At 39.9% G+C, this 13,741-nt stretch overlaps 1 protein-coding gene across 10 annotated transcripts in view; it reads right to left on the reverse strand.

The window, feature by feature from the left end:
• The window catches only part of ST6GAL1 (ST6 beta-galactoside alpha-2,6-sialyltransferase 1), a 94,073-nt gene that overhangs the window by 61,829 nt on the left and 18,503 nt on the right, over positions 1–13,741 (reverse strand). For 2 of the 10 annotated variants that reach the window (XM_087725515.1, XM_087725516.1), the window contains exon 1: positions 9,377–9,674. The exons of 2 other annotated variants lie outside the window; for them this stretch is intronic. The gene's annotated coding sequence lies outside the window, so the exon portion shown is untranslated. Of the gene's footprint in view, positions 1–6,232; positions 6,365–9,376; positions 9,675–10,665; positions 10,805–13,741 lie in introns of those variants that run through there. 6 more of the 10 variants (XM_087725512.1, XM_087725517.1, XM_087725518.1 and 3 more) reach the window with 6 other exon arrangements.

Raw genomic sequence — 13,741 nt, forward strand, 5'->3', positions numbered from 1 at the left:
TTATGGACATTGCAGCAGCACAGAACTTTGCCCCTGCATATGTGGTAACCGGGTTTGTGTCCTGGAGGAGAAAGCCAAATTAAAATTGTCCGCCCTCCCTGGCAATCTCTCTAATAAGGAGAGAATATGTGCAGACCTACAAGCTCTGTATAGTTCACAGTGTAATAGAACATGTGAATTATCTTCTACTTCTCCTTTACCACATATACAAACCCGTTCTGCTATATGTGTTCTCTTATACCTGCCCTGGAGGAGTGCTGAAGGAAGAATGTTAAATGGCTCTGAAGAAAGCTATTCTTTGTTTTGGGAAGATCAGGTCATTTAGATATCTTGCCGATTCCCACACACCCTGTTTGATTCTGTCCCTACTGTGGAGAGGCAACCTATTTAGTTCTTCTTGGAACTCCATGTCATTCATTCTATTAATTACTACTTGCTTTGTTTGATCAAAGCCTAGGGACATTAAGAATAACGGTGAGAGCCCATAAGAGCCCAGCTTGTGATCAATTGTCTGTTTCCAGGGGGAGAGGAAATTGTCAGTCAACACTAGTGGGGACAGTCCCTCTCGAAAGAAATGCACTTTAAGCCAATGATTGTTCATCATCTTCCAGGCTCTTAGCTGAATTTGAGGCATGCCTATCTCAATTCTTAATTGGGCATTTGGAGTTCCATTGGGTGCAGCCAAGATGGCTCGCAGTAATTTGGTTTGTATGGTTTCTAGCAAGTCTTTCTTTGCAAGGATTCCTATTTGTGCCCCATATAGAATTTGTGCCAATATTTTGGCCTCAAAAACTTTTAAGGCAGTAGGTACTAACTGACCTCCATAAAATAAATGTTTAATTGCATTTGGGGACCTATTGGCGACCTATTGCAATGTGTGATCCAGGTGTGCCTTCCATGTCCCTTGTGAGTGGAAAACCACCCCAAGGTATCTAAATATTCTTACCTGTTCCAAACTATGTCCTTCTATTTTCCAGGAGTATTGGTCTTTTAGCAAAAACTAAAAATTTTGATTTATCAAAGTTAAGGTCTAGCTTGTTTTGCCTGCAATAGCCGAGTGTTGCCCTAATTGCTCTCTTCGTCTGGTGTAACAGGGGGCCAGTAAGGAGTTTGGTCCAAACTAGCTTGGCTCTCCTTGATTACATAGTCAGGATCTGTATAAAGCTTCCTAAAATACTCTTCCCAGGCATGAATCAGAACCTGATTTGTTGGGAGTAGGGGAGGTTTTCCCAATCCCCTGGTGATGTACCAAAAAAGGGATGTATTATTTGTCCTAACTGCCGTAATTAGTCTATGCCAAGACTCCTTCAGAGCCGAACTTTTCTTTTCTTTTCGAAGGTTCTTATATTGTGCTTTCAGCTGCTTTAAGTAATAAGTGTGATCCTCAAAGGGGGGTACTTTTACTTTTCTTGTATTCCATATTTTATATCCTTGCACGCAATCTCTATCGAATCATTTTTTGTTCTTTGAAACTAGCCTTTTGGAGTGAGCTAGTGATCTGTTACGGAAAACCAAATTCAAATTTAAAATTAAGGATTCAAACCCCTCTAGGTAAGATCCTCCACACTTATTTCTTAGTAGAGATGTACGTAACTCTATGGTTTCAGGGGCTAACATCCATTTGGTAACTTCCTTAGCATTTTTCTCGTCCCATTTAATTTTTACCTGGGTATTTTGAGTCTCTAACCTGTGCTATGCCTACCCTTAGAGATTTCTGGGGCAATGTGAGAGTAAGGAGTAGTGTATTATGATCGCTTTCCAGTCGCCAGTCTGTAAGAACTTCAGGAGGTCATATGATATTATCCAGTAATCAACTGTGGATTTTCTTCCTGCTCCCCAATAAGTATATTCTGCTGGAAAGTCACCCCATGGGGAACCGTTAAAGACACAAAGATCCAAACGTACAGTCATTTGTCTTACACACAAACCTGCCGGATTAGCTTTAGCGTCTTTAAATTGTCTGGAATGCAAAGATTCTTCTGTTACATTTTCATCCTAGTGAATCTTAAAATGATTAAATAATGCTTGATCATTTGGTCCCATTCTAGTGTTTAAGTCCCCCCCTATAATTATTGCAGCTTTGGTGAATTTGGCTGAACAGCCAAGAATAAAATCTTCTATGCTGTCCCAAATCTTGTTAATCACATTATTCTTATTAAGTGGAGGAATATAGATATTAAAAAGCAAAATCTCCACCTGTTTAAATAAGAGTAATGTAGTTACAACCCATGGCTGGAAAGGTGCCAGTGGTACACATTTAAATTGCAAGGATGTATTAACTAATGTCACAATACCCCCTTTAGCTCTCCCCCCGCTACCTGGGAACAGCCGGGATTGAGTTAACCCAATAGCCATCTAACTGAATCTCTTTGGAGGCCCAGGTTTCCTGCAAGAAGAGGATGTCAAATTGTGATATATAGTCCAAAAAAAAGTTGGTCTTTTATATTCCAGGTTATAAGGGAAAGTGGGTCATCTTTTGCAGCTCATCAGGAAACTTGATTTAAACAAAGGAAAGTTGTCTGGTTGTTACCATGGATTGAGATGTCATCGCACACTGAATTGGCCTTCTTTAAAAATAAGGAGGACCCATCTAGGTCATGTGTAGACTCTTGAGGAACTTGTTCAGGGTAAGAGGTTTTAGCACCAGCTAACAGAGCTTGCCATTCCTATGCCTCTTCTCTGGGTATAGGGCAAGGCATTATTAAGTCGTCTTTCATTCTTTGAGATGGTGGCTTTGACGTGGGTCGACTCAGTTTCTTGGTTTGGTGCTGAAGGTGCTGAAGGTGTCATGGGATAAAAACATCTCCATCTCTACTGGGATCTCTAATACCCCCTTTGGGTCTTGGCTTCTATTTTCCATGATCTTGTATTCATGTAATCCCTTGTCCTCTGGGGGAGAAGTGAGAGGCTCAATTATTGGGGAAACCAGATCTATAAGCAGCTCTGCTGTGTTCATTGTTACCAATAAGGATTTCTTTAAATTTTCTAACTTGTATAATATATTGTCTTATTCTTTCCTTGGGAGAGCGCCAAAAGCGTTAATGAGACCAGCTTCTGTGCTGTTAAGTATCTCTTCACCAGGCAGGGCTGGTTGACTCCCACTGTCTTTCTCTCTCTTTTCCAAGGTTGAAAATGAGGAGAAGGCAGCCACCTTGGGAGCTCGTATGTTAGCTATTAACGGAGTAACCCTTTTCTCAAAGACTCTGATGGGAAAGACTTGGAAGGAGGCTAAACATGCCTTCATCTTGAATAACATATGGTGGGCTGTTTGAAAGACAGGAGAATCCGCTTCCAATTTGGGGCCTCAGGTAACCACTCCATAGCACAGAGATCAATCATGCCCCTGTGACAGTGAAGAAGCTGGCTTAGGGAATTTAGAATTGCACTTCTGGAATTCCAACATCCATTATTAAGTGCGTTCATATGGATTCTAAAAGCTATCTGTTGGGTTTGTAGTCATCGATGTGATTGTTGTAATTGAGGGAGGGATGCTTTCCTGATTTCTTCTTTATTGATACCTTTTCCTCTCATTGCCTTGTCTGGGGAGGGACTGTTTTTCTGAGAGGACTGCCACCTTTTATCTGACTCTTTAACTGTTTCTCTGGCTCTTCGCTCTTTTTCCTTTTCCTTATCCTGCATATGGGAGTTAGCCAAGAACTTTAGTGGGGGTACCTGGCGCCGAGGTGGCGCAGTGTTAGAGTGCAGCACTGCAGGCTACTTCAGCTGACTGCAGTTCTGCAGTTCGGCTGTTCAAATCTCACAGGCTCAGGGTTGACTCAGCCTTCCATCCTTCCGAGGTGGGTAAAATGAGGACCCAGATTGTTGGGGGGAATTTGCTGACTCTGTAAACCGCTTAGAGAGGGCTGAAAGCCCTATGAAGCGGTATATAAATCTAACTGCTATTGCTATTGCTACTTGAAAAACAAGAAAAAGAAAAACAGCTAAATCTTTTTTCAATGTCTCTACATCATGTTGGATGGCAATTCATATATTGAAACCACTGTTTGTGCTGTGAAAAGGCATTGCTTTGCCATAAACTCAGTTGAATTTTCCCAAGGTAAACTCTCTGTACTCTGAATTACTTGATTGTTGGTCACCTTTTTTGCCTTTAGCTCAGCCTCCATATAGGAAGTTATTGGGCTAGTTGTTTGTGAGAAGAGCTGGCTTTCAGTTTGTCCCCCCCCCCCCCGCCAGATTGGGAAAGTCTAGTAAATGCTATTTTGCCACATCTTTTTGCCGGTCCCATTCTAATCTCTCCAGATTGTTGGGGATGGGGCGGGGGTTAGTTTTACTTACAGATCTCTTGCCAACAAAGAGCTCCTCAATTCTTGGTTATTTTGGTGTCTTCACTGGAGGGAGAGATATTGGGCTGGTGCCATGGCCTTTCTTTCTTTTTCCCATGCTTTTTAAATTCTCGGCAGCAACAAAAGTTTTTCTTTGTATTATGTTCTACGCTGTTAGCTCCACCAAAAAATGTTAATTAAATAAAAAAGGATCCAATGGGAGTACTAAATATTGATGAAATAAAATAAAACCGGGAGGCACTACTGCAAACACGCTCCAGCTGCACCGGCTGCAGTTCCGCCCCGCCCTGATAACTAAGGAATTAATTCGAAAATAATAGTTGCATCCAAGACTACACTGAATTTTAGTTACAAAACCATATCAGTGATGATGATCTAAGAAAACCTTATGTTAATGGTACTTAGCTCCAGAATAAACAAAAGGCAAACAAGATTTGAGAACAAATTCACCTGCAGAAACTAAACTAAAACAATATGAGAAATATTATATCTTAGCTTTCCGAAGGACAAAGTTGCTAAACAGCTACAGATTTCTCTTGTAATGCAATGAAAATCACAGGTAGTATGCACAGATTCATGTTGGACTTTTGTGCACGAAATTGTGTCCTTGCCACAAAAACTGCCACAAAACTATTCTATGATACCAGCTTTCTATTTTCTACTGAGTCATGATTACTTGCAAACAAGACCTCGTAACCTGCATCAGCTTAAGTAATATTGAGATCCATTTGAAATTTTACAGTTTGTAAAAATCCATACAATCAATATCATTTATCCTGACCAAATAAACAGGCATGTCCAGGCAAATTGTCTTAACCAGGAAGCAGCCTGCAGACTAGAGAATAGTCTTCATTCAATCAAAAATTCATCAGTTATGCATGAGGAAGCAGCTATTGAAAAAAAAAATTATAAACTAGGAGAAGAGAAGAACATTGCATGTTGACTTTATTTCTTTCACTGTTAGCCTGTTTCATCTACTGTATGTTTACCATGCAAAGCTGAGTGGCAGGAACACAATGTACAAAGTTAGGGAGTGCTTTTTTGAAAAAATAGAAATGGAAAAGGAAATCAGCAGCAAGAACGGCCTCTCATGGGACTTGACGTTCTTGAATGACTTTTCCTTCTAAGCGGGACGAGAGTATACTTTAAACTCTAAGAACACATACACTTGATCAAACATAACATAATATTAGGAGAGCCTTTTGGTAAAAAGAAAACAACTCATTAGAAAAGAAATGAAAATGTAAAGAAACCCTTTACGAGGACCAGTAAAGTAATTAGAAAGTATCCATATACTTGGAATTGTGATATTTGAGATTCATAAGATAAAAGTGTGGGAGACAAGCTGCAAAAACAACTATGTTAACAACAAAAAAACATTCTTACATCTGCACTACTTGCTGGTTATTCTGACAATGGCAATGGCTCTTGAAGAAACTTTACAAATCGCTAGATTTCTGAAGTTGATATTCCTATGATATATAACAAATATCTGATTCATATGACATAAAATGATACCTTATCATCTGATAGTCCATGTTTTACAATGTGTATGAGTAAGTTTTTTTTAAAAAAAATCTTACTTCATTTTTTCAAACAACCAACCAACCTACCAAACAAACAACCAAACCAACCAGATTTTACAAAATTATAGCATGTAATCAGGTGCTAAATGTAATTGATCAACATTTAGGGTTGCCAAATCATTTCTTTAAAATAAGAAATTCAGACACTGAAGCTTTCTGCTTATTTAATTATTGAAATGTAGTCATAGGAGAAAACAGCAACAACAACCTTTTCAGTGACAATGTGTGGTTTATAAAAAGCTGTTGTTCAAATAAAAAAAAATAACACCTGTTTATATCTGTCTGGTTGAAATTTCAGCAAAATAATGGTTAAAACATAAGCAAGTATCACATCAAGCTTACCTGGGTGTATACGGTAGTCATGTAACAACCAAACCTTTACCTATCAGTTACTGTAGAACAGGGGTGTCAAACTCAAGGCCCAGGGGCCAAATCTGGCCTATGGGGTGCTTAGATCTGGCCGACAGGGCCACCATGGAAATAATGAAGGACTGGCTTGTGGAGCCAATGAAAACAGAGTTCACAAGGGCTGCATGTGACCCTCCCAAGCTTAGTTTTTGCTGGCAGAGGATTGCAGGAGACTGTCGCAGCTGAAATTGGAGCTCAGGAGCCCGTTTTTGCCTGCAGAGTGCTAGGGCCACCATTGCCCCCCCCACAACACAAGTGACATCATGCTGGCCATGCCCATCCTGGCCACACTTACCCCAGCCCACCGAGGTCAAACACAAATCTGATGCGGCCCTCAATTAAATACAGTTTGACACCCCTGCTGTAGAACAAATGTGTCAAGTGAACTATTTTATATATGAACTTCTATGTGACCAATTGGAAAACTTAAAATTAATAATTTGGTCAGCAGAGAGGAATGTGTTCTGTGTAATTTCAGATAACAGTGCAAACAATTGGAGTGCTTATTCTGCTATTGAAACTACCGTGTAAGTTTTACAGTTTGAAAATAACAGGAAATAGCACAGAAAGAAGAAAAACAGAAAAAGAAACTATCAAGCTATTGCTACTTTGCAACTTTTCAACGGAATGCAAAATTGAATCTTTTTTTCTTTCCTTCCTTTCTCTTCTTTTTCTCTTCTATCTTCCTCTCTCTCTCTCTCTCTCCTGTCCTCTCCTTCCCTTTTTTCTTTTTTCTTCTGATTCTAGATTGATACAATTTACAGCACTATCAAAAATCAGAAAAAACACCTGACTGTGATAATCAAAGATTTTAATGTTACTTTTATTGATTATATTGTGCACCACAAGAGATCCTTTCCAAGGGAGATGGGCAGTTAAGAGATATAATAAACAAACAAATGAATGGATGAATAGATAAAAATAGGCATTAGCTATTTAGTGATAATCTGAAAATATCCTTCACAGGATATTTTGTATACCAGTTTGTATTCCTACATGCAAGATATATAGGTACTTTGAATATTTGTGAAACTGTACTTGACATTCCCTCAAAATCTTTCAGTCAATCAATCAATCAATCAATCAATCAATCAACCATACCAACCAATCATCCTCCAATCTCAACACACTGTAAAGATATGAAGCAAGTTGAAAAATTCTGTCATATTTTCCAGAATTTTCATTAACAATTATTTGCTGGAGTGATTTGTGTGTAAAATCTAGCACAGGACTCAGCTGCGTACTTAAAGATCATTAAGAAGTTGAGAAGGCATGGATCTGTAAATATGGATGTGAAGAGCTTGTAGTCTAGAAATCTAAAACTATTTAACACTTCTTCAAATGTCTCATTAAAGCATTTTCTTATCTGCTTTATTCTACTAATTTCCAATGTCTATATTTCTCATGTTATAATTCTGCTGATATTATTACCTAATTAAATAATTGGCTGAAATAAATAAGATTACAATAATTATTCATATAAATAGGAAAGTAATCATGCTATGTATTTTTGTGGGGATCCTAATTCCCATTGGGACCAAACTTGGTCTATGAAAATTGGTAGCTAAATTGCTTTCTAAACTGTATCTAAAACTGTTGCCATCTTATGAATTGCCTAATAGTGTATGTATAAACCCCATTAAATGAGGCTAAATTTATGTGCAATTTAAAATGGCTTGAAAAGTACAAGTAAAAAAATACAAAAATACAAATTTGTTTTATTCCAAATTTCAATATTCCACTTCAACTCACAGTCCTTACTGCTGGCTCAATCCTTTTGAAAGCAAAATGACAGGTAACATCAGGTCAGAAAATACACATTGTGAATTTTACAAATTAAGCAAGCAATCTAAATTCTAGATGATAGTGTTTCTTTTTCCTGGAAACGATGGAGATTTCTCTGGATTTATGAACAAACATAGTTTCCATTATGATCAAGTACAATATATAACATATATTCCAATAAATATGTAAGATATAAACTTATTTTTAAGGAAAGTCAATTTTGATTAAACTATGTAGGGCAAGCAGATATGCCCATTGCTAGTAAGATGTAAAGCAACAACTTCCTGCTCTTCAACATCAAACATTGCACAAAACAAATACTTATTTTGTAATTATCAATGGCAAAGAAGCAAGGATCTTCAAGAGAAAACAGCAATACTACTTGTCCCATTTATTATGTCAGCAAATTGCTCTTTTCTCTAGAAAAAATGCTCAATATTTCCAGACCCAACAACGTTCATCAAATAAGAAGTATATAAATTATTGAAAGGCTAAACCTGGAACTTTTTCCACCTTCAACTCATCCATCCACCAAGTAAATTCAGAGTTAATTGTTCCTGAATGGGCTTAGTCAAATGGTTGAATTACAGACAGTGTAGCATAACGATCACTGCTACCACACAACAAACTGTACAGGCAAACCTTCTGAATCTTGTTTGCTTTTTTTGCTCTTTAACTTCCCAGCTCTTTTTGCAAAGAGCCATAAAGATTATCACCATGAAGCCTAACACTTAAAGTTGCCCTTGCAAAATGAGACAAACTGGCCCTTGTTAATAAGCTAAAGACAACTGAAATGTCCACACGACCTAAAATAACATTAACCCTTTCATAAATTCTCCAGGTATCAGTTGTTTCCCCATCCTAATTGCTATGGGATACACGGACACAAAACAGAAGCAACTGTTAAGCATCAGAAGACTCATCTCCCCCCACCTCCGGGAACATTGGTCAGAGTTAGACCATGAGATTGGGGGGGGGGGGACTCTTGCGATCCCTTTAAAAAGGAATACAGCTATGGGTCAAAGTAAGTTTGGAAGAGATTGCCGGAGATTCGGGAAAGGAAGATCAAAGGGGCGATAGTGAAATTACACCTCTCGCCAATTGGAACTAGCGGAGCAGAAGAGACCGAAATGGCAGCTTCGCCGGTGAAAACGCAAGGAAGGATGGGGGCAAAGAAAACATTTCCTTCCATCCTAGTCACCCATGTGCCAGATATGTAGTTCAAATGAGTGTGCACGTGTGTATGCGAAGATTAATCCTCGGAAGTTGGTGGAGTATTTTTTTTTTACTCACTTTAAACTGTTGTATCTCCCCGTTTGTTCCTATTGCTATTGGTCCTACTGCTGCTGACTCTGGCCGCGGCCCAGGGAGTCGTCCTGTCGCCTGTGCGTCTTTCCCTCCTTCCTTCCTTTCGCTCGTTCTTTCTTTCTTTCTGCCTTTGTTACCGCCTTAAAATCCAGGCGTTTAAAAGCTGCGTCCTGTACAGCTGCGGACACCTTATGCCGTTCTGCACAAAGGCTGCCCGCCTGAACGAAAGCCTGACCCCCATCGCCACAAAACACACACCCGGCTGGAGTGGGAGAGGAGGGCGGTGGGTTGGTAAGTGGGCGGGAGGATTATGCAAACGTGAGTCTGCGGACGGATGTGTGTGTGCAGGGCACCGTGTGTGTTTGTGCGAGGGGGGCGCGCAGGGGGCAGAGCCTTGTCCAAGGCCGGGGAAAGGGAAACGATGCCTCGCACAAAAATACAGGAGCTGCCCCGCTCCACGATTTCCTACGCTTCCTCTCCTGCTCTGATGGGGAGGTGGGAGAAGGGCTGCCTCATTGTCTCCGAAATCCAGCTTGCTACAGCCAGCGTGCCTCCCGCCGTTCTTTCCCACGCCCCTCCTGCCCTCAACCGCTCACCCTGCGACCGTTCTCCAGCCGTTCCCATGTGAGGTCGGAAGCCCGACAAGACGGCGACGCAGAAAGCCTGCGGTAGAAAGATAAGAAGCGCGCCCAAGATGGGTGGGTAGGGGAAACAGAATTCGCGGGAAGGAAACGGAGCGGAGCAACAGGGAGTTGGAGAAGAAGCAAGAGGACTGGCGGCTTTGCAATGCAACCCCTTGGTCCCGCCGGCCGCGGATTTGATTCGGCGTAAGCGGGGACCGAACACATGCAGCGCCGACTTTGCGCCGCGTCTTTGCTGTGAGGCGGGGTAATTCAACCTCCCCCCGCCCCCCCAACAACGTGTGTGTCTGTGTGTGTGTGTGTGTGTGTGTGTGTGTGTGTGTGTGTGTGTGTGATTCCGCTTGATGAGATGGTGGTAGAAAACAGTATGCGAATTGCGAATTTGATCAAAATTGGTGGCCAAAGGAGTGGAGGGAAGAAAGAAGAAAGAAAGAAAAAGAGAAAGAAAGAAAGAAAGAAAGAGAAAGAAAAAGAAAGAAAGAGCCTTTGAACTTGTACAGAGTACATGTCCTGCTCATCCCCTTGCCGCCCTATAGCAATAACACTTAGACTTATATACCACTTCACAGTGCTTTCCAGCTCTCTCTAAGCGGTTTACTGCCCCCCAACAATCTGGGTTCTCCTTTTACCCACCTCGAAAGGATGGAAGGCTGAGTCAACCTTGAACCTGGCGAGATTCGAATTGCCAAGTTGCAGGCAGCCGGCAGATGTAGCCTTCAGTACTGCATTCTAACCACTGCATTCCAGCCACCACGGCTCTCTAGAAACAAATTGGAAGCAGGAAATTGGGACACACAGTTCCTTGACAGAAAGACCTGTGCATCTTCTGCTCTAGAAACATGACCAATGAAGATAGAGGTGGCTGCTCTGAAAGGCTGAGTTTTAGAAATATTAAGGCAGGTCATTGCCCCAGTCCCTCTCTCTCTTATACAAATATATTGGGTGTGGAGCAGTTGTAGCCATGACAAAGTCTCCTTCCTTCTTCCTCCTTCCTCCTTCCTCCACCCCTCCATCCATTCTGTCAGTACTCTGTCACTACTTTTTTGTGGAAGAGTCGGTCAACAATGAAAGTGCACACCAAAAGGATTAAGAATGGTGAAATCCAAATGAAATACAATAGAAGAGGAAATAACATAAAGTGAGCGGTATCAATTGCTTTTAGAAAAAAGCAGGAAGCTTCTGTTCATATTGTATTGTGTAAATGTGATGTACGTCTTATGTTTTGTGTGTGTGTATTTTACATGTTTGTTAATTAAATTTTTTTTTTTTTAAAGGAAAGTACACACCAATGATCATTGTATGCATTTGCCAAGTGTTGGGTTGCATTTGCCGGGCAAATAGTCTCTGGTAACCAATGATATAATGTTCAAAAAGATGAAAGATATCCACACTGTACAATAGTATACAATAAAAATACAATAAAAAGGCAAAACAACAGAATGCCAGAAGAGCTAGAAAAAATGCTAATGTCAACTTGGCTATGTCTACTTTGGCTATATCTAGCAAAGCACCAGTAACCCAAGATTTGTGGGTTATTGATAGTGAAGCATCACAGTGCATTGCTAGAGATAGAAAAAGGTTTGTAAAAATGACCACGAGCAAGGAATGTGTATTTTTGGCAAACGGATGGAAGGTGAAGGCGGCTGGTGAAGGTAATGCATGTTGTTCATTCCTAAAGGAGAAGTTACCAATGTTATATGTACCTAAACTGAAATTTAATTTATTATCAGTAGGGGCTCTTGTTAATATTGGCTATGTAGTAACCTTTAGGGGAGATAACTATATAATTGAAAAAGAAGATAATAAGGTTACTGCCAAATTAACAAATGGTTTATATGTTATATCTGATGCCCAGATAACTAACTCAGTTTATGATAATGTGAAACCACATGATGAATGTATACATTTACTACATAGATGCATGGGGCACATTAATTTCAAGCAAACAACAAACTGTTAAATTGTCAGAGGGAGTAAAACTAAAACATTTAAACAGCAATGTTTGCAATCAGGAGAAGAGCAAAGTTATTCCTGCAAACAGACTGAATGGTTTTAAAGCAAAGGAACCTCTTGTTTTTGCTGATATAATAGGATCTTTGAAAACCAGTTTGGGAGATGCCTGTCATGTTTAAGTATCAGGGATCATTATTCACAATACGGTTTCGGTTATTTAATGAAAAACAAAACTCTCACAACGCTTCCCTGAATGGGGAGCTTACCTAACAAAAGACATAAAATAAATCTGTACAGGTACTTGTATGACCACAATTGAGTCGAAAATTTCTGTGGCTAAGAGAGAGACAGTAAAGTGAATTTTGTCCCGTTTTATGACCTTTCTTGTCATAGTTGTTAAGTGAATCTGTCATCCCTACTGATTTTGTTTGTCAGGTCATAAAAGATGATTACATGACCCCAGGACACTGCAACCCTCAAAAATATGCCAAGCATCTGAATTTTGACCTTGTGCCCATGGGTGTGAACAATTGTCACCTGTCACCTTTTTTTTAGTGCCATTATAACTTCAAATGGTCTCTAAATGAACTGTTGTAAGTTGAGGACTATAATGTATTTCAGTATTCATAGTAAATCAGGAATTTTAGGTGCAACTAAAGCATTCGAACAAAATTGTGAATTAAAAAAGATGTTTTAATTGGATGTACTGATATTCTCCAGTTTTAGAAAATAGAAATTCTTCTTGTGACAACTTAGTTTAAAAAAACTGATTGTGGGCTTCCTGGGAGGAGCCTACTGGTGGGGGCAGCAAAAAATCAGCTGCCTCCGAATTCCTGGCTACGTACCTGTTTAGAGGATCTTCCATCTGACGTCTTATCAGGTTTTCTTATCCTTCAGGCAAGAAGGAAAGAAGAAACTGTTTTGCTGGCAAATGCTCTTCGATTTTTGCAGCTTTGGTGCTTGCAAGGAAAGGGGGGCTAGCCCAAGGCAGAACGGCTGTCCGTGCTGGGAACTTCAAACTGCCTTGTGCAGGACAAAGTAGGTCTCTCCCACTCTGCTCAAAGTTTTGTTTGATTTATTCTTATCACGAGCTGGATCCGTTTACTGTGGACAATAATTGCTTATCAACATTTTAGCTTCTTTTCTTTTTCTCCTCCGAAAAATTATTTACTCAGAGGCTTTTAAAATGGCGCCGAGCAGGCTGGTTTCTCCGGTAATAACGAACACTTTTTGCTAATCCTCACAAGAATTCAAAACAAAAGAGATTGCTTATCATTTGTTTTGTTTTCACAATAGAAGAATTTTACTCCTTCATTAACCTTGCTTATTTGGAAGTTAAATGGTGATGAATCTGCTGAATGGTCTTGTTACAATGTTTACTCACTGAAAGTTTTGCCAAGCCTTAAACTTCAAAATAAAAGCCTCTTTACTTAAAGCTGCATATTCAGGCAATAGAGTTTTATTAACTGCAGGCAGATAAATTTTGAAATGGCCTCAAAACCAAATATTAACTTGAAGTCGTCACCCTCTACTTCCAGGGGCACATCCTCAGTGCCTGGCACAAAGCTGCAGCCTCCGCTTCCTACACCCCCTGCTGGGGATGTGTTAACGAAAGAATTTTTCCTGAGTAATCTAAGCGAGGCTCTTAATGCACAGACAATTAAAATGGAAGATAAGTTTAGAGATAATAGAGAGGTGGTAAAGCAGGAGAGAAAAGAGGAAATAAAAGAAATGAAAGAAGAAATTAAAAGTGAAA

The sequence above is a fragment of the Thamnophis sirtalis genome, unplaced genomic scaffold (assembly GCF_051295495.1).
Source record: "Thamnophis sirtalis isolate CommonGarterSnake01/CBP01778 unplaced genomic scaffold, rThaSir2_p1.2 scaffold_11, whole genome shotgun sequence".
Classification (NCBI taxonomy): domain Eukaryota; kingdom Metazoa; phylum Chordata; class Lepidosauria; order Squamata; family Natricidae; genus Thamnophis; species Thamnophis sirtalis.